Here is a 22,243-nt window from a genome sequence, read left to right on the forward strand (position 1 = left end):
AGTTGAGCTACAAATCTAAATATTCTGATTTCTTCTTATTTTTATCCACTTCTAGTGGAGGGAATAATAACTGATTAAATGACTATCAGAATCAAGGACAGAAAAGTTAGGGCATGACTGTTCTATGCAGTAGATTCTAAGAGCAGAACTTAGTATTATTTCTTTCAATTTTCACCTTACAGTACACAGGCTTTGCAAGGGAGATAGAACTTTGCCAATGCCATTTAGATACTAAAGAAGTGTTTTTATTTGTTTAATTTGTTTGCTTTGTTTTTCAACTTGATGAGTTGTTCTACTAGAAACAAATGGCATTTGTGGCTGAAAAACCTTGGAATTTTAACACCTTTTTTGTGACATGAATATATGTTTCAAAGGACTTTGCCAAATATAACTCAAGTGTACTCTTGAGTACACTTTGAGTACCTCATCAGTCTTTGGGTCTCAGCCCTTTCTCAACAGGGCCAAAAAAGCATTTATACCAGCTGTCACCTTACATTCTCTGCTGTGGTCTTCATTTGCTTTTGATTTGGGCTCCTGACTCTCTTTAAAAAACATTGCCAAGTCAAGCCGAAAGAGACAATGTCTTTAGTTTTCCTCAGGCTGCTTGGAATTAAACCCCTGACCGGAGAAATGTGACATCTATTCATAATAAGTATTCTGTTCTTCAGGCTTCCCTTTACTGGACTTCTTACCAAATGCCCAGAGGCCAGGCTCTCAAATTATCTGAATATAAACAAAATGCTTTTTTCCTGACTGAGACCTCATCTGCCAAGATTCCACTTAGACTACTGATTTATAAGTGGTTCTAACTTTATATGTGTAGAAGGATTTTAACAGAGTTGTGACACTGCCTATGGTCAGGCAAACAGAACAGCTAAAATAAAATCAACAGCAACCCAAAGAGGAAGAAGCGAATTGGATTAAAACATCCAGGTTCCTTCTCTTTTACCATTCAATTCTTGTCACCCTACCTCTCATATTTTAAATTACAAAATAATCTCTTTGACATAATCTGTACAGGTGGGACAAAAGTAAGTTTACAGTTGTGAGTATGCAAAACACAGAGTTTATTTTTATATTATTATCTATTATTGTATTATTTTTCATAGGAACAACTGTAAACCAACTTTTGCCCCACTCTATACGTGTATCATGGTCAATTAGTCACTCTTAAAATAATTCTGTGAGAGTACATATTTTGAAAATATTGACAAGTACTTAAAATTGAACAAACTTTTAAGGGAGAAATTTTAAAAAATCCTTCAAGTTCATATTTTCACAGAATGGCTGATTCATAAGTAACTTGCTACTAACTTGACTCAAAACCCAGGATAACTGTGCAGCTTCCACTGAACATTCAGCTTTTGGATCTTGATTGTCCTGCCCAATATTTTACTTTTGACCCAACAATAAAACGGCCACATTAAAATCTGCATTTCCAAGTATCCCATGTAAACAAATACTCTCTATACCTCAGGGAAAGGGAAGACCAGTCTGCAAATTTGAAGCCTGGTAATGAAAAAGAAACAAAGACACCGTCCTGATGGCCAGGTCACTGAAGATAAAGTCAGCTAACAGTAAAATGCCAAGTTGGACTCTAATTCCCCATCAGAAAGATAGTGACTCCCCAAATACCAAGAGTAAAATTGATAATATTCTGGAAAGTAGAGTATACAAAAACATGTATTTGGAAAAAATATTCCTGCAGTTAATTTTCCCATTTAAGAACACTAACCAGAGATGTCTCTGTTGATTTTGTTACAGCTGTAATTCTTCCACTGCTTGAAGCATTAAAGTTATAAACTGGCTTGTTGTTTGAGTGGTCTGGAAAAAGTATATTCTGTATCACTGGACTGCTGTAAGTTTAAATCTATTTCCTTTAGTTCTCAGCTTCTATTGGCAGAATACTTCTAACTAAAAGTGTAATAAACTATATTGTCCTCCTGCAGGGTTTTTACAACTCCATCTACCACATTTGGGGATGCGGGGGAGGTGGCAAGAACCCATAAGGAAGTAAATGGTATTATGGTGACATTTTGTAACCTTTAGCTAGCCCAGAGACAACTGAAATCATGTGTTTAAGATGGGAAGTGTTACTAAATTTGGAATGATTTCTTGTAGCTTTTTTTCTTACACCAGCATCACTAAATTTGTTCATAATTAGTTTTCTTCTAAATCATTTTTCCTCCAAAATATAAAACACAATTTCTTTTTTTGTAAAGGAAATATTCTTGGTAATAAAATGAACAATAGATGGGAAACTAGAATACTATAATTAATTTTTAAGTTACTACAAAAGATATTTTTGGAAAATCCTAAGATTTCCATTAAAGGTCCATTAATTTCCCAAGTTTAGTTCCCTTTTTATAAAAAAAAATCAACGTTGTAGACAAATTAAAATGGTAGGAAAAAAACACGGCACTACATGAAAAGTGACTAATAACACAATTAACAGGTTTCTGAATTGTCATGGAAGAGACCGAGGAGAAAGATCAGGGAAGAATGGGAAGAACACTGTTTGAAGCCTCTTTATTGGTGACATTTTATTTTGCAATTCAACTTTCATTCTTTTAATATTTATTGAGTAGTTTTATGTATTAGGCATTATGCGGGATGTTGAGGACACATCAGAGAGTAGGACACAGTCCTTGCTTTCAAGAAAGTTTACAGTTAGTAATACATTCAGACATTTTAATAATTTTTAACAAGGGAGGAAAGGGATACATCCAGAAACTTTGACTTGTAGACTTACATTCTAAAAGCTTCCTTTGTATCTCTAATTTTAGTTATCCCTTCAAGTTCCTTTGATATATAAAGTTGTATGATTGCCATAATCTATGAATGCTTAGAAAATTAAGTATTGGAAGGGTCCTTAAATATCAATTTGCCTAACCTAACCTAATTTGTCTAATGTATGGGCAAACTGAGGCTAGAAGAGGCAAAGGTGACTTAAGGTCACTTACCTGCCATATCTTTATTTTTATGAGCTTTCTCCCAAGTAAAATATAATTTTGGAGGTATCCTTACAACCAGGGCTTTTATAAATCTATGTTTGGTTGACATCTTTGTCATTTATTTTCCCTCAATCTTCACTGGGACAGTTGTCACATTAACTTCATTACCCTTTCTTCCAAGCTTAGTGGAAGCAGTCTTTCCTTAGAGGATCTGTCTCTTTTTTAAATGCTTAATCTGAGACTTCACTCCTATAATATTTCCTCCTTTGCCACTCACTGACTTGCACTCTTCCATACTTTATTTGAATCAACTCCTCCAGTAGAACTGTCCTATTTACTGCCAAAATTATTAGTGGTCTAAAGTCTCCCTCCTTCACTAACAAGAGATGGAAAACTATCTCGTACTGTCTAAGCTCCCTGAAATATCCATCCCTTCTACTACACTTAAACTATAATCTTAAACAATGATCTCCTTCTTGCAACTGTTAATGGTCTTACTCCTTTTTTCATTCTTCTTGACTTTTCAATGTCATTTTACAATATTTCAGTAAAAAAAAAGTAATCTTGGGAGTCAAAAGGATCTCAGTTTAAATCCAGATTCTACCTCATACTAGTAGTATGATATTAGGCAAGTTATTTGACCATGTTAAACTTTATTCAGCTGTAAAATAGGGAACGTCATAATTCCCACTTCACAGGGTTATTATGAGTACTAAATAAGATTATATACATAAAGTTATCAACACAATGCCAGTATAAAAGAGGGAAAAGATACTGTTTTCCTTTTCTTCTTTTTAAAACTCTTTTCATTTGGCATCAATGATACTACTTTTTCCACCCTCTCATCTTCCTTTTTCTTTAATTTTTCCACACTCTCGTCTTCCTTTTTCTTTATTTGACATATAACATTGTATAAATTTAAGGTATACAAGATGTTAATTTGATAAGCTTATATAATGTAATATGATTACCACTGTAGCAATAATTAGCCTATCATGTTACATAATTATAATTTCCACCATATGATACAGAAATTCCACTTCTGGGTATATAACTGAAGGAAATGAAAACAGGATATTGAATAGGTACATGCAATCCCATGTTTACTGCATCACTGTTCTCCATAGCCAAGATGTGGAAACAACCTAGCTGCCCATCGATGGATGAATGAAGATGTATATACATACACATGAAGATATATTATACACACACACACACACACACATATATATATATATATATATACACACACACACATACACACAATGGAATATTAATTACCCATGAGAAAGAAGGACACCCTGCTATGGGTGACAACATGGATGAAACTTGGGCACATCATCCTAAGTGAACTAACTCAAACAGAGAAAGTCAAGTACTTTATTATTTCATTTATATGTATGTAGAATCTGAAAAAGCCAAACTTGTGAAAACAGAGAGTACAATATGGTTACCAAGGATTGGGGGATACAACAAATGTTGTTTTAGGGTACATATAAACTTGCAGCAGGTAGTAAATAAGTCCTATAGATATAACGCACAACATAGTAAATATAGACAACAATGTTGTACTATAATCATCAAACTTGCAAAGAGACTAGAACTTAATTATTTCAATCACTGAAAGAAACAGTTAACAAAATGTAATGGGAGAAAAAAATTGGCAAACTATTCATGGATAAGGGTTTAATATCCTAAAAAACAAAACAAAACTCATACAACAAAACCCCCAAAACAATCTATATTCATGGATAAGGGTTTAATATCCTAAAAAACAAAACAAAACTCATACAACAAAACCCCCAAAACAATCTATTTAAATAAATGGAAAGATAAATGGACATTTTCCCCAAGAAAAAATCCAAATGGCCAACAGGTACATGAAAGATAGCTCAGCATCACTAATCATTAGAGAAATATAAATAAAAACCACAATGAGATACCACCTAACACCTGTTAGAATGCCTGTTATCATGAAAACAAGATTTATGTTGGCAAGGACGTGGGGAAAAGGAAACCCTTGTGTACTGCTGGTGGGAATGTAAATTGGTTCAGCCACTATGAAATAAAATACGGAGTTTCCTCAAAATATTAAAAATAGATACATCTTCCTCTTGTGAAATTTACCTTTGTATTGTTTATTAAGACCTCAGCTTTCAATACACCCTTCACTCTATGTGAATGACATCCAAATCAATTACGTCTAGTTCTAACTGATGAAACAAAGTTCAGCTCCAGTATCTTCACATCTCTCTGGGATATTCCTACAGATACATTCTATCTTCATTTCAAATTCAACAAGTCTAAAATCAAATTCATCTTTCTTCCCCCCAAACAGAGTCCTTCTTCCATACTTCTTTTAATACCACTATTACTCTATACATCAACCAAAACTTAATTTTTGACTTTTTTCTTTCATCCTCTTCAGTTTTTTTATTCTACCACCAAGTCTTATGTTATCAAAATATCTCTTTCATTTGTCCCTTCCAAAAAGAACTGCTTTTATCATACCACTTCCTTGCCCCCAAATCAAGTTCTCCAATGCCTCCTAGAAAAAGTACAAGTTCTTCACTATATATAGCCTTTATATCTAAAGTTAGTCATTTTCCTCTCCCTATGTGAATGTCCCACTGATTCTAGAATAAAACATGCCCATCGATATCTTTCCCCATGATACTCCTCATGTTTAAAATTTTCATCTTCTTCCTTCTCATGTACTCATATCCTTACTTTCAGGGTTCGGCTCAGGTGCAACCATCCATGAAACGACTACTGACTATTCCAGCTCTGCATGTGTGTCTTATTCTATGAACTTTTACACATTTTTCCTCAGTCACAAATTGCCCTGCTCCATTATTTAATTCTTTAATGTGGTGTGTGTGTTGTCTTTATCTATAGGACAACACTGTGATCAAGAATATCTCATAATTCTATTTTGTCTAAAACACTGCTGGATATATAAAAGTAGCTCAATAAATACATGTTTAATAAAAAAATATACAAATAGGAGCCATAAAAAAAAAATCTCAGTACAAATAATTGTTGGCCCTTTACCTAACTTTCAAACCCTCCTTCAAATGCTACAGAAAATTGGAAAGCCGTATTAAGTCTATAAACTGAATATTTGTCATCATCAAATTATGTAAGTAAAACGTAGCTGATAAGGTACCTAGGTGCTTTTACGGATTTGTTTACATTTGAAGAAAAAGCCCATGCAATGGTTAAATCTACAAAACTGTAAATACATATTGTATCATGGAAATTCTTTTCTTAAAATAATTCAATTTTGTACCATGCTTTGCAGCTCTAGTTGGTAAATTTTAAAGTAATATTAAGGCAAGACTGTTAAAAATGCTATGTTTAATTTGTAGAAATATAAGTATATCTGAATCATCTAATTTGTTGCATTGTAATTTTATCACTTGTATAATATGTGCTAGAAATTGTGTTAAGTACTTGGGATACCCAGAAGATAGTCTCTATTCTCAAAAAGCTCACTCCATAAAACTATAAAATCAACAACAATATATGATAACTGGCACATTCCAGTCATGAACCAAATGCTGAGCAGTCTGGTTTGGCCAAACCACAATATTTGTGGTAGCAAATGGAGGCAATAAGACTGAGGGGATAAGTTGAGGCTGACCACAGACAAAGTCTCTAATGCTCCCTGAAGGAGAGGTGAAAGTTAAACATGGTGTTTTAGAAGGATAACTGTCAATTTGGAGGACAAAATGAAAATGGTGGACTGTTGAGCCAAAGAGGCAATTTGTAGTAATTTAAATGAGGAATACAGAAAATTTGAACTAAAAAAACCAATGGAAATAAAAAGGTTGGAAAAACAAATTTATAGTAGCACCAATCAGTACGTTCATATATAAAAGGATATTTTCCCCCACTACTTTGGCACCAGGCAGCAAAAGTATACAAAGAATTTATTCTTAGACTCTTACCTTCTGTTGCTATTATTTTTATTCCAAAGCCTGATGGGTAAAAAATAGTTACTCCACAAATTGAGAACACAAGTGGACAACAATTTTTTTTTAATTTCATGTATCACTGACGATAAAAGTCAAGTCACTCTACCACATTCCAGCCATTATTCATCCCAAGTCAGTTACTCTTTAAAAAGGATGTGAACTTAAAGGAAGTTAGTCTACTTTGTTAGACAAAAAGGTACTACATTTTAAAACAGTGATTGCTTCCACATAGCAGTTTCTCTGGTGAATATGTGGTAGGATATAGATCTATTACATTTCACCCTTTTCATGTTGGTGCATAAAATAAAACTTAAAAAGTGAGTTAACATATACAATGGAAGGGCATAATGCTTTTTCTGAACAAAGATATTACAGAGACAAGAAGAGCTGCAGAGATTCTTTGAATGTATACCATATACATAGATAGGCATTTAAGCTAATTATTTTATATTTTTTATTGTGTGGCACTATATTATTGTGGAGCATAAAACTGAAATAGCTAAATGCAGAATAGCTAATTAATTTCAACAAATGGCTTGCTACAGACTGGGTCTCAATAGGAAGCTAACCAGGTCTGTTTCTATAGAGCCTTAAATTACTGAAAATACAAAATCATTATTAAGAAAGTAAATAGCAGTAGGTCAAAAAAAGCAAAAACCAATTCAGCTCTGTTTTAATTGGTAATAAGAAAGTGGAGTCTAAGGAATAAAGATGTACATTTCTCTAGAGCAATAAATAAATAGATAATAAATATTCAAAATATTTCTAACAACACATCTTCAAAAAAAGATTACTATGTGCTGAGAAACAATCAATCCTGATGGCAAAATGTAATACTTGTGTATTCAACATGATGAAACAGCTTCCACTCAAATCCCACTCTCTTTTTTTTTCCTTTTCTTTCTTTCTTTACTTTTAGAGAGAGGGGAAAGGAGGGAGAAAGAGAGGGAGAGAAACAGCAATGTGCAAGAGATACATCGATTGGTTGCCTCTCATATGCTCCCAACTGGGAAACTTGCCTGCAACCCAGGCATGTGCCCTGACTGGGAATTGAACCCGTGACCTTTTGGTTCACGGGCCAGCACTCAGTCCACTGAGCCACACAAGCCAGGGTAAACCCCCCCCCCCGCCCCCCGCTTAAAGAACGACTTGAATTAGCCAGTGAGTGGACTACTGTTAGGGCATACTGGGACTATTAGTTTGAATGGGAGAGAATAAGTTTCCTGTCTTCATTTGGAAAAGATAAAAATTAAAGGCAATGATTGTAGTAACATTTAAAGATACATAATGCTGTAAAATTTTTCTAAACCCTTTATATATCTTACTTGATCCTCACAATATATATCTTAACAGATAAGGAAACTGAGGTCCAGAATTAGGAGAGTGCCAGTTAATAAAAGAGGAGAGACTATAATCCAGCTGTCCTGACTTTCAAAACAGCAACTTTCTCTGGAATTATATAATTAGGGTCCTTCCAAAGTATAACTGGAGGTCAGTGTTGGTAAAACACTGAGTATTAAACATCTCTATAGTAAGAGAAAAATTATTTTCATTATTTGTATGTAATTATCATACTTCTTGGGTAATGCTCCTGATATTTCCAGTGAAAGTAACAAAAAATGTTTTGTCCTTTATTAGTCATGCAACATTTCTGTGTATTTTCAAAACAGATCGCTAAAAAAAATTAGGTCTTGTCAATTGTATTTATACTTCAGTGGTTACTTCTATACACAAAAGTGCTCTCAATTTTACGACATTATCTGGAAGGAGTTCAACAACACGTTGTTAATACTCTACTCCTACAAAATAATTTTAAAGCTCCATGGGAATTTAGATTTGCACAAGTTATTAGGATGTGACCTTTCCCTTAGATTTCTTATTTTAGGATTGACTTAACATGGTATTTCCCCAGTGGGAGCTGTTGTACTTCCTTCGCAGATAAGAAAAATAGCAATCACAAATTATAGTGAGTAAACTTAAGGAAACATATATTTCTGCGATGCTGTTGAAACTAAAATCTTAAAAGGAGACTACCCTACATACTCCTTGGGTTTGAGAGGAAAGCCATGTGGTTTGCTAACAAAAGAAAACAAAAGTTGTGCCATTATGGTATTTCCCTGTAATTTATTCCTAATTGTTTCTTGTCCCAGCTACTAAGTCTTATGACTTTTAAAGATTATTAAAGAGTTTACGTCACTAAATTTCCTATGTCCGGTCTACTGGGAGTATAAAAGGTTAAAAATATCAAACTTTTAAGAATTTAAGTGATTTCGGATCACAGGATCTGGACTTGAAGGACAAGGAATTCTTGAGCGTAAAGAAAAAAACTAGAATAACACGAAAGAGATCACAGTTGCTTCACTTATGTTCTATAATGGTTTCCAATTATTCATCTCTTATTATATGATACTGTGGTCAAATTTATGCACATTATTTGTAACATATGAGTTATCGGAAATATCCAAAGAATCAAGCATGCAATAGCTAGTACTACAGAGCTCATTATTGGCGATTTTTTAAAAATGCAAACAAAATTGTGGAAAAGGAGATAATGAAGATGTACATTTTTCCTAACTAGTCTAACTAGGTGCCAAAATCAATAAATTCATATATTGTGTCAGTTAATGAAAACATTAAAATTAAGAAACTTTGAAGAGATTTAAAAGTTTTTCTGTTATGACAATGAAAGTGTGGGATATAAATGAAAATTAAGTGATCATCAACATTTTTTGTATCCTCTCTTATCAGACATACTTAAATAAAACATAAGGTTTTATTAAAATTACTACTCTGAGAACACTGCTTTATTTAAATTATTACTCAAGAATCTCAAATAACCAAATCTCTCCTCCTACCATGCATTGTACAGTTTAACAAAATGTTAAATCATAGTTTCTATATCACAGAAGTTTTTCTTTCAGGCTTAATTTTTAGGAATTAATCCTCTACAGTTTATAGTTGTGAATGGCACTTTTAAGTAAAGATAGTATCCATTGTGATGAACTTACACATTTTTCCAGAAAATATTATGTAGTTTAGATATGGCTAGGTTTTAAAATATTGTTTTTGAATCTAAAGTGAATTTAGAAGTCATCTATCACAATCCCTTAATTTTATAGACATTGAGGGTCAGGGATAGCAATGTATTTACTTTCTCAAAAACTACATAGATTTATAAAAATATGTGTGTATTCAGAACTGGAAGGCAACTTGTAGAAATTAAAGTAGTTCGAATAAGAATGTTAAGGTTATAGATAATTTTTTCTTTAAAATGATCTTTATTGTCATTACACTGCTTAGTTGACATTTAAAAATACAATATATTGTACTGTAGTTCAAAGGGTAACTTTACCCTCAAATGAAAGTTTAGAATAAAAAAGACAATCACCCATAATTTTTTCCTATTTATTGTAATACATTTAGTCACAAAATTTTGGATCTGAAAATTTTCTCATATCTTTATTCTAAAATTAATATTACCCTCAAATATTCAAATCTCAAATTTAAAATACTTAAATAGATCTTTTTAAAAAAAAACTTTGTATACAATGCTCTGGAAAGTTTGTATACAATGCTCTGGAAGCCCTACTTTGTTAAATGTGTATTTTCGAAAGCAGTCATTTCTTGCTAACAACTAGCAACATGTGGACTTAAATGCCATGAGGCACCAGCAGCACAATCTTTACATTTTATTTAAATTTGGCACAGTCTTAGGAGATAATCTGCAACTTTGTTGCCATTAAGTAGGTTTTTTTCCCCTAACCAAAAAACCACTCCAAACCCCATATTTTTCTGATACCTAAACAATCAATGAAACTCTTCTCTACCCTCATCTCACTATAACACACACAAAGCCATGGCTAAAAAATAATACATTTAAATGAACAGAAATCATTAATTAATTAATTAATTTTTATTTTTAGAGAAATGGGGAGGGACGGAGAAAGAGAGGGAAAGAAACATCGATGTGTAAGAGAAACCTCTTGCAACGCCACCAATAGGGGACCTGGCCTGAAACCCAGGCATGTGCCCTGACTGGGAATCAAACCAGTGACCTTTTGGTTTGCAGGCTGGTGGTCAATCCACTGAGCCACTCAACGCAGGGCAGAAATCATTTAAACATATGCTTCGGAAATGTTTTTGTTCATTTTGCTACTAATACATCCTCAGAGCAATTTGAAATGTCATAAGAATTAATAATGGAAGAATAATATAGTTGCTCAAACTCTTTGACACAGAAATTTCTCTTTCAGCAACTTAGCCAGAGTAAATAATTAAAGTGAAATATATACATGAAGATATTCATTATATGTAATGGTATTAGAATAAATAGTAATTGCATGGTGATAAAAGACTAAAAACCACCTAAAACTGGCTTAGTAAAATTGTCTTAGTAAATCATCCACTAAGATGGATGATTGTGTTGCTATTATGACAAATTCGAAAGCCAGGTAGACTCAAAGAAAGATTTATATGATCTAACATTGTAAGAAGCAAAAACACTACATACACCATAAATATCAGTACATAAAAAATGTAAACATGCCAACAAGAACTGGAAGAAACTATGCAGAAGTAAGAACAGTAGTGATTAAGTGTGGTCTTTTTATTTGAAAAATATTTTCACAAGTTTTTGGTAATAAAAATTTAATGTAAAATGAAACAAAAACCCAAAACGGCCAAAATTCAAAAGCAAACGTCATTTGTTCTAGTTCCTAATCTTATCCCTAAATGTATCACCTACCTGCCTTTAAGGTTTTAAAAGTAAACATTATCTATGTTCTAATCCTGAAGCCCTGAATTCATACATAGCAGTATAGCTCAGCAGAGAGTTTATTTACAGAGGGCAGGACTGAACTTTGCATGTGAGCACATACAGAAAATGATAAAGATCGTTGTGTCCTATTAGTAATTTACAGAATTGTGATTTGCTCCACCCAGTACATCTATAATTGAATTCCTCAGCCATAAAATCATTGCGACCAAACAAGTTCCAATATCTTTTATCTAAATCCTTTTTTCTCCCTTACCATCAGTTAACATATTTCTTATGGGGCTTTTCTTCTTTTTATAGATTCATTTGTCTTAGTTATAAATTAACTCCACAAACAACTCTACCAACCACCCCTGCTCTACAGTTTCCTGTGTACCAGGTTTCTTTTTACTTGCACAGTTTATGATATAGGGGCCATTTAAACTGCCAGTTGGAAAAAGATGTCCAGAGAATAATCTCTAGATTAACAAAAAGAAAAAAGATTCATAAGGATAAGTGCCCACAGGCAGAGATTTGCCTCATAGCTGGGCACCCTAGCAAAGAAGCGAAATATAACTGCCGAAGACTTCTGTTGTTTCTTTTTTACTAAAAAAAAAAAATGTGGTAAGATATACAGAACATAAAAATTTACCATCTTTACCATCTTAATCATTTGTAAGTATACATTCACAATATTTTGTGATTATCACCATTCTCCAGCTCCAGAACTATTCATCTTCCCAAACTGAAACTATTCTCATTAAACACTAACTCCTCTGTCCCCGCCTCCCAACCTGCCCTTGGTAACCACCATTCTACTTTCTGTTATTTATTTCACCTAAAATCTGTGAGCGAGTGTAATTTAGTTACCAGCAAAAAAAAATTTAGGGAAGAATTTTTAATATTTAGCATTACTTTTTTCATGCCCCAACACTTAAATTCAGACCAAATACTCATTTTCAGATGCCAAAGTACATATCTGCCTCTTTGTCTTTCAAGAGCTTAGTCTTTTGATTTTAAGTGGCTTTAGATTTTTCTATACTTAAACTGATTTTCTAAGCCAGCTTAATGCTGTTCTCAGTTTCCTTTCAGAATCAAAGTTCCCTTAGTACTACTTGTATTCGCTGAATTCCCATATATTTTACCTAAAAAATATGGTATTCTTTCATCATCACCATTTAAATATAATACTACTAATTCTATGTTCTTGTTCAAATGTTGTCTTGGATAATGAAGACTGGTGGACCAAGAGATTATAAATGAGATCTAAATAGTTTCACTGTTTTGATTTGAACATTTAAATGACACTAATTGTTACCAACTTAAAAATTTTGCTAAGAAGTAGTTCCTAGGGAGGTACAGCCTTGTGAAATTTTCCCATTCACAGATCTTCCACAAGACCAGAATTAGCTGAAGTATTAAGTGGAGATAAAACTTGTGGAGGTAAGGACGGTGGTGTGTAAGAAACACAGCTGAAAAGGCTACCCTTGAAAAAAATAATGTCCCTGCTTCTCTCTGTTCTACGATTTGCAAACAATCAGAAACACACACTATAAATCAGCGAAAATCTAATTTAAGAATGATTATTTAGTGACTCCGATATTACTTTTAAAGAACTGTTTGTTTTGAAATAATTTGAAGTTACAGAAAAGTTACAAAGATAGTAGGTAAAGTTTCCATGTGCCCTTCACCTAGCTTCCTCTACTGTTACATTACACATTACGACCATAATACAGGGGTCAAACTAATAAATTAACACTGGCACAATACTATAAGCCACTTTACTTAGATTTCACCACCTTTTTCCTTTAATGTCCTTTCTCATTTTTAGAATCCAATCTAGGATCCCACATTGCTTTTGTTGCCATGTCTCCCTATTCTCCTTCAAATCTTTGGTAGTTCCTCAGTGTTGTTGTTGTTGTTGTTGTTTTTTAACAGCTTTTTTGAGGCATAAATGATATACGAAACAGAGCACATATTTAATGTATAGTTCTTCTGCCTTAACTTGTCTTTTATGCCCCTGACATTGTTAAAGAATGCTGGTCAGGTATTTTGTAGAATGTCTCTCTCTTTAGGTTTATCTAAGGTTTTTTCATGATTCAAATGAGGTTATGAAATTTTGGAATAATACCAAATGCATGATGTGCCCTTTTCATGGCAATTTATCAGGGGGACATGATCTTGATATGTCTTATTCCTGCTGATATTAACCTTGAGCACTTGATTAAGGTAGTGTCTACCAGGATTCTTCACTATAAAGATACTATTTCTCCTTATGTAATTAATAAATATTGGGGGGAGGAGATATTTTGAGGTTATGCACATATTCTGCTTCTCCTTACACTTTAACCAATTTCAGTATTCCTCTTGCCTGCAACAATTACTTTATTAGTTTAATGGCAATTTTCTATTTCCCTCATTCCTTTTACATTTACTATTAAATTTTTCTGTAAGGGAAACTTCTCTTTCCATTTGCTTATTTACTCAGCATTTATATATATCAGTATGGATCATGTATATATATTTTATATGGGAGGCTATAATCCAGTACTAAATTTATTTACTTTATTGTTCAAATTATTCCAGCTTTGGCCGTTGGGAGCCAGAACACGAATATTGGACATTGAAGTTACTTTCTCCTTTATTACCATGAATCATGGTTGCATGGCTTACAGGGAACCAGGCAAGATATTTTAATTTTCATCCCCATTTAATTATAAGTATCAGGAGCCTAAAATAATATACTTGTACTTGAGACTTATTTCTAAGGATATGAGTTATTTCTCAACTTCTAGGTCATTTCCCTATCTTTGTTTTGTCTTAGACAAATACATTACTGTGTTTTCCCTCAGCTGACTGGTCGATTATGCAGTAGAAAGTATTCTGATAGTCAAAATAAAAGCTCTTTTTGAAACTGTACAATACAATACTATGAAATAGTTGCATGTTCTTTAAAAAAAGATAACTTTAAAAAACATTTAGTGTAATAAATTCTGAATTTCCCTACCGTTAAAGGGTGACTCTTGTTTGAGAAAATGGCCTTCTTGTATATCTGTGGTAGAGAACTGGCCTTTTTCAAATCTAAACAATGAAAAAGAAAGAAGATTTTTAAAAATACATACATATTCAACATTCTTAGACAACCATGGCTTCCAAAGTATACGAGCATAAATAAATTTATTTTTTTCTGTTGGATTTCATTCTGAATGTTTGCTTTCCCTGAGTTTGGTTTTGTACTCTCTAGAAATAACCAATAGGCTACTAACAGTGGAATCTTCCCATAGATACATTTATTAGATTGATTTCACCTACTTTATGCGTTCCGTCATTGATCATGAGTTAAGGTCGTTTATCTCATCCATCTTTTACATCATATTAATAATGAAACCTACATTATTGTACAGACATAAGAAAAACTTATTGTAAAAGGATTAATAACCTCAAAAGGCATATTTTGATAAAAGGGATGCTCAGCAAAAATAACATTTATTGAGATATAACCTCATTCTAGATGGCACACATCTTTTAAGCCTAAGGTAAAATACAGTGATGTGTCATAACCACTTAGGGACAGTAGATGCAGCATATTCCATGTGAAGCATATTTTTAAAAGGAAGACCCAGAGAACATATTATCTGAGTAAAAGTGCCAAAGGTCTTAGGGTGCATATCCTTGACTCTTATGAGGGGCTCAGGGATCCTAGAATAGCTGTACATTCCCCGAAGACAAAACAGCATCTATTGTCAAAAGTCTTTTATCATCCGGGCCTTAATAGACCCCATATCCAGACTCACTGTTCTGAACAGTCTAACCCACAAAAAATTCTAAATTTTTTTCTTTTTTTTAATTCTGCACCTTTCAAATTGAAACTTGTAAAAACTATTCTGTTATCCATGCATGACATAAAAGTAGTAGATCATGAATATAAAAATGTTTTCCCATTTTGCATTTCTAATATGAAAAAACATAAACTATAGCCAATGTATTTAGTTTGATTATTTGTTTCTCTGGCATTGTTTAGTACTTTTGTTTGGAATGGAAAACCTTTTAATATAGACTCAATGTCAGTAATAAAGTAACAATTTGTTTTCAGAATGGGACATACTCTTCTATAGAAAGAGCTAATTTGTCAATGTTTTAGACCTGTATATTTTCTGTCTGCTGACCTGTATTATAGCAATTTATATATGCACTATATAATTTGTTGTCAAAACGAAAGCCGTATCCACACCAAAAATGTTCATTATATATAACATGTATAACACATGGGAAACAACTTTAACTATAATGGATGACATCTTTGATGTTTTTTATATATAAGTCAACTAAAAAGGGCTTAAATATATGCAAAGAATAGGAAAGAAGATTAAAAAGAATTTTTTGGAACAAAATATCTATCTGAAAAATTAAAGAATGCTGACTCCAGGTTAAGATTGTCAAAATAGCTTTTCTCAACACTTGCCCCAATTTCCCTTTGAAATGCATATGAATTCATTAAGAAGTAATGAAAGTAAAGAAGGAAGAAAGTAAAGAGTTTTGGAAACTTCTATTTATTCCTAGTTTGTAGCCCTAAGAGTTGAATCAAATAGAAAACTAGCTGGCTTCTGCAGCTTTCAGAAGTAGACAGAATTCTATAACCTTTACCAAAACTCTGTCTCATGACTAAGATATGTAATCTCTCGTCTGTATTCATTCAGTACTGCATTATACTATAAAAAGTATAGTTTTCAGACAAATTTTATTTCCATATTTTATATATTATCTATATATTTTTAATCCTCACCTGAGGATACATTTTGTTGACTTTTTCTAGAAAGAGAAAGACAGAGCGAGAAACATCCATATGAGAAAGAAACATTTGTTGGCTGCCTCCCTCACTCACCCTGACTTGGGATGGAACCTGCAACCTGTTGGTATTCAGGATGACACTCCAACCAACTGAATTACTTGGCCAGGGCAGATATATTTTATTTTATATATAAATATACTATAAACTTTATTGTTTATTATTATTTATTATATTAATATTAAAATATAATTGTGTTAATTTTAACATATTTAATCACACAGTTATTAATATATAAATAAATTATATTAATATTTATTATATTATTTATTTTATAGGTATACTAAAATAATATAAAACTGTGTTATAAAATGTAGTATTTATTTTAATATAGGACAGAAACAAGATCCATTCTGGGGCAATAAAGTTCAAGGATTTTATATTTTTTTGTGTTCTTCATCTGGTCAGTTAAATTCAGATTGGTTTATATTAATTAGATTATAAATCCTTCCTCTACTCATTCCTGTAAGAGAATGAGTCTATTAAGACCGCAGACAAGACCTTCACATTTCAACAGAACACATATTAGATAGAGGCTGTTCCAATCTACTCTTCCAACATTTTTATATCTCAATAGGATTTTTACTAGAATCTAAGCAGATAATAATGCAGCAAAAGGGCAATTTACTCAAATTTGTTGAAAATGGTATAAATGGTAACAATTGATGTAAGAAATAAAAAAACTAACAAAAGGAAACACCTGAAAACTTATCAAAGAATTACTTCCCCCAAAAGCTCTGGGTCCAAATAATTTTATAATTATTTTTTCAAATTTTCAAGGAAAAAGATAATTTTCTTGCCATATTAACCATTTCTGAGTAGGAAAAAATATAGTGACCAAATTAATTTTTCAAAGTAGCATAATATTGATATTACAAACTAATAAGAACAAAGAGAAAAATACCAATACCATGTATTAACATTAAGTTAAAATCATAAATAAAATGCTGATCAACAAATTTAACAATATACTAAAAGAATAAACAACTATAATCAAGTTGGATTTATCTCAGAAAGGCAAAGATGATTTAATATTAGAAAGCCTACTAAAATAATGTGTCAGAGCACTAGGTCAAATTTTAAAAGAAAATATACAACTGTCTCAAAAATGTAAAATAACACTCAAAATTCAACAGAGAGCCTTGATAATATTTCTTTAAAAAACTAAGACTTCAATAAAATGAATATTTATTTCAAACTTAATTGTGAAATACAAAAGTGGCATTTCCCAAAATGTGTTCTATATAGATAACTAGTTCCTTAAGATTTTCCATAAAATACATTTGTCTATGTTGTTTATTTTTGGAGACTGATAAAGTAATTAACATTGTTTTAGTCTGTAAGCCTTAATTTTAAAAATAAAACAGTATCAAAAGTAACAATCTACTTAACTGTTTCACTCACTCCTTCTCAAACTTATTTGAACCCTTCACTTTCTGTCATTTCACTCCTCAGCATACTTCACTGTGATTTGCCACCTATCTTTTTACAGAAACTCAAGCAAAAGTAACAAATTATCTCCTTTTTGCTAAAGCCTTTAGACTTTCCTTGATTTTCATTCTATTTATCTAATGGTGCACTGGTAAATATTGAATAATGGCTCCCCTTGTAGGGAAAAATACTCTGAATTGTAGTGTTTGCCAACATCTGTGGTGTAAATACTCCCACCGTGACTGATTCAGGTTATCAATGTCATGTCACTGAGAGCAGAGCGGGGAAGAGCGGGTGCAGTAGTAGCACACGACAGTACACAGTACTTCTATCATACAGATAAAATCACCATGAACACCGCAACACTGTTCAATAATTAGGAAGTGATGCCCTTGTTAAATTGCAAGTATATACAACTTAATTTTTAATAATGACTGTGGATAACAATCAGCTGACAAAAATTCTGAAAATTTCACAATTCACTTCCACAAGCCATTCTGAGTTGGCTGCAGCACATCGCTGTCTCTGCCTCTGAGCATCTGACATTTCATCCAACTTCTACTGTTAAAACTATTTCCTCCCTGAGCTTCCCAGAGACCAGTTTCTCTGAATTCTTATCCTAAAACAGGACTACTATTTTTGTCTCTTTTCTTGGTACCTCTTCTTTCTGAGACCTTCAATTGCATATGTTCTGCAAGTTCCTTCTTGGCCTCACTGTTACTCAAAAACACATCTACTTGATAGTAGCTCTCAAATCTTCATTTCTAACCATAAGCCTTCTCTTAAGAGTTCTTATTCTGTATTTCCATAAACACCCCTATCTGAGGTTCTTCTGGAACCTCAAACTCAGTGTCATCCAAACTGACTCCTTCCTGTGAAGAAGTAAAGAAAGCACAATTCAACACTAAATTGGAACACTCCTTGTTCCTTGCAAGATTAAAAGAAATTCTGTTCTCTACTCCAGTCTTTCAAAATACATTAAAGGAGATTCATTTTATAACCACAAGCAACCCTTCCTTTATCTCCTTTCCCCCCATGTATCCCCTCTTCCCTTCAATTTTTTTTTCATACACTATACCCTCCACAGTGTCTCCTTCACCATACACCCTCCCAACTAAATACTTTCTCCATTCTCAACCCAGTAATTTCACAATCTCTCCCTCTTCCTTTCCAGCATTTTATTATGTATATCAACTTAAATTCCCTTCAGCTTTTCATATCCAGTCCCTTTCCATTCATTCTCCTATACTAAAACCAACTTTTCTAAAGGTAGGGGAAGGTGGTGTTGTACTGTCAAATGAAAGTTCTCTTTGGTAGAGTGGGAGAAAGTAAAAGTATATGAACACTTCCGAGTGACTAATTTTTGTCCCATCAAACTAAATACATGGATCTGTCACTGCCCTCCCCTCCTAAAAATTGCTGATTGATTCCATTATAGGCCAGACTCATAATGGACCAATTACTGCTTTCCCTATATTTTTACAATGGTCATACAACATTTGCTGTTAAACTTACCTCTATATCCTGGGATGACAAATAAAATGTCTTTATTTAGTTTAAGAGTAATTTAAGAGAGAAAGAAAAATAAAAATAAAGAATCTCTTAACAGTGGTTGGTTTTGTGTGAGTGTGTGCGTGCACACACGCATGTGTGTGTGTCTATGAGGGCTTTTTTTAATTGATTTTTTTTCCATTACCTTTTATCCCCCTTATACACTCCTCTACTCCCACACACTCTCCTACCCGCCTCCTGCAACAGTGGTTGGTTTCAAGTGATGGTAGAGTTGTTGAATATAAATGGAAGATCTGGTGATCTAATTTATCTTGCCAAAAATAAGTATTTTCAAGTTGTTCACCACTTACATGACACAAAAACTGATTTGCAGTGAACCAGAACAACTGAAAGTTTAGATCTAATCCATGATTACACCTGAATATGGTTATTCTTGTGTAGATCTAATTGTTAAGTGTGGAGAGGTGGGAGTGGTATAGACATATTCTCTGGCAAGTTAAATACTGGAAAATTAGATCCTTGTTAAGGAATGCAGGACATGGTAATAAATTCAGGTTTTTTGGGTTCAAATCCTACTTTTATCACTTGCCAGCTTATTTTTCTCTCTCTATACTTGTTTGTTCATCTGCAAAATATAGACAATAGTGTATACCCTATATGAGTATTGGAAGAATACAATGAGATAATGTATGTAATGTGCTTAAAATAGCTCCTGATACAGAATAAGTGTTTAATACATATTAACTATTACTATCAGTAGCTAGATTAATTTTTTGGTGCTTGAGATAATTAAAAAAAGAGTCATTTAGAAGGACAGTTAAATGACTTTTTGCTAAGACTAAAGCATAGACTAGATGAAAGGAAAGCATTCTCTAAACATGAAATTGTGTGGTTACATTTATAAACCCATCACAAACTAAGTTATCCTAATGATTAATGTTACTCTAAAAAGTCATGATAGCTATTTAGGATTAGCAAGTAGAATGCACTTGCAGATTTGAAATAAAAGGCAACACTTATTTGTTGAGCATTTCATATTTGTTAGCAGTGTTCTAGGTGCTAGGAATAAAGAATGAACAAACTGGCCAAATATTCCAGCTCTTGTGTAACTGCATATATAAAAGTTTAATTAGATGCTAAAGGATCATAAGATATGTCTACTGTTTGAGAAAAAAATAGAAATTAAGGTGGTTAAAGACAATTAGGAGTTATTTCAACAAGCCACTATGCTTTAGCAGGATTCACGAATTAAGGTATATTGACCCCCTTCTCCTAATCTGAAGATTGATTATTCAATACTTCTTTTAAAAAATCAATCAAAATTCATTTATAAGTTATAACTGCTTTTACTTAGTCTCAGGAAGAGCAGCATAAATATTTTGTTCACATTAAATTCAGAATAAAAATATACCTATTAAAGTTCAGTGATTATAATTGTAACACTATATTGTATAACTTAACTTTGCTAAGAGAATAGAACATAAATGTTTTCATTAAAAAAAAGAGAGAGAGATAAATATGTGAGGCAATGGATATGTTAATTAATCACATGGAGGAAATCTTTTCACTATATATATATATCAAATCACCACAATGTACACCTTAAATATCTTACAATTGTATGTGTCAATTATATCTCAACAAAGGGAAAAAAAACCCTATTTTCATCACTTGATTAGCAGATAAAAATACACTTCACTTTCACACTACAGTTAGAGAGGCCTAACCAAAGGAGAGATGCTGGGAATTGGGAAACAAAAATGAAGAGAGTCATCACAAGGAGAGAAACAGAGATAGAAAAAGAACAAAAAGAGAGACTTGAATATGGGAAACACCAGGAATGAAAAAAAGGTAGGAGAAGGAGAGAAAAAAAGTAGAGATGGAGCAAAATAAAGGGGTATGGGGAAGGAAGGAGAGAAAAAGAAAGGAAGAAGATAGAAAGGAGAGGCTCAGAAATCCAGATATAGTAAATTTTGATATTTAAGCTAATTTATTCATTTGGAAATGAGCATCAGAGTCATTAGTACTTTAAATATTGTGCAGACATTAATAAGCCACCAAAATTATTTAGCCAAAAAGTTACATGTACTTAGTAATTACACCTATATGCTACTTTCAGGAAACTATGTTTTGCTCTAAAAGCTCTGTCCACCATCACCCCACATTCAATGAACAATATTCAATAAGTGTTTATGAAGTACCTATTATATACCAGGCATATTTCAAGGCACAATTCAAAATTTTACACATATTCTAATAAAAACTATAAGCTTTTTTAATAGTACATAATAAAAGTGGGCTATTTTAACAAAATATTTTACTAGACTTAAAGTGAAATGAGTATTTCTCCTTTAGCTAAGCTTTTTCTTCACCTGATAACATAATCACTAAAATAATCCTTATGAAAATAATGTACTTTATTTAAGAATTCCACTCAAGTACAGTGAGAATATCACTCCTATAGGAGCCTAAGTCCTTCTCTGAAGTGCAAATAATCTGTGATAATTCTACTTGCTGAATGTTGACAGTAACAGTTTCAAGGTTGTAATAACTAAGCGAAATAAGTTGAATAATAAAAGTTATTTAAACTTTCACTAACATCAAAATGGAATCACAAAGATGTTCCTAAAATGGGTAGTCATGCCTGGTCTTGATCAACCATGACATTACAGGAGCAAGAACAAATGACTTAAAGATCAGCAATGTGACTATGCTTTTCGTAACTCACTTCTGCGGAAATTTGCATTACTTGTGAAAAATATCACGT

General features: G+C 32.6%; 1 protein-coding gene across 2 annotated transcripts in view; it reads right to left on the bottom strand.

The window, feature by feature from the left end:
• The window catches only part of PPARG (peroxisome proliferator activated receptor gamma), a 141,700-nt gene that overhangs the window by 104,045 nt on the left and 15,412 nt on the right, over positions 1-22,243 (bottom strand). For both annotated transcript variants that reach the window (XM_054595377.1, XM_054595376.1), the window contains exon 2: positions 14,695-14,768. The gene's annotated coding sequence lies outside the window, so the exon portion shown is untranslated. The remainder of the gene's footprint in view (positions 1-14,694; positions 14,769-22,243) is intronic.

This window comes from Pteronotus mesoamericanus, unplaced genomic scaffold, assembly GCF_021234165.1.
Source record: "Pteronotus mesoamericanus isolate MK-2021 breed Mesoamerican mustached bat unplaced genomic scaffold, CSHL_Meso_final scaffold_54, whole genome shotgun sequence".
NCBI classification, from domain to species: Eukaryota; Metazoa; Chordata; class Mammalia; order Chiroptera; family Mormoopidae; genus Pteronotus; species Pteronotus mesoamericanus.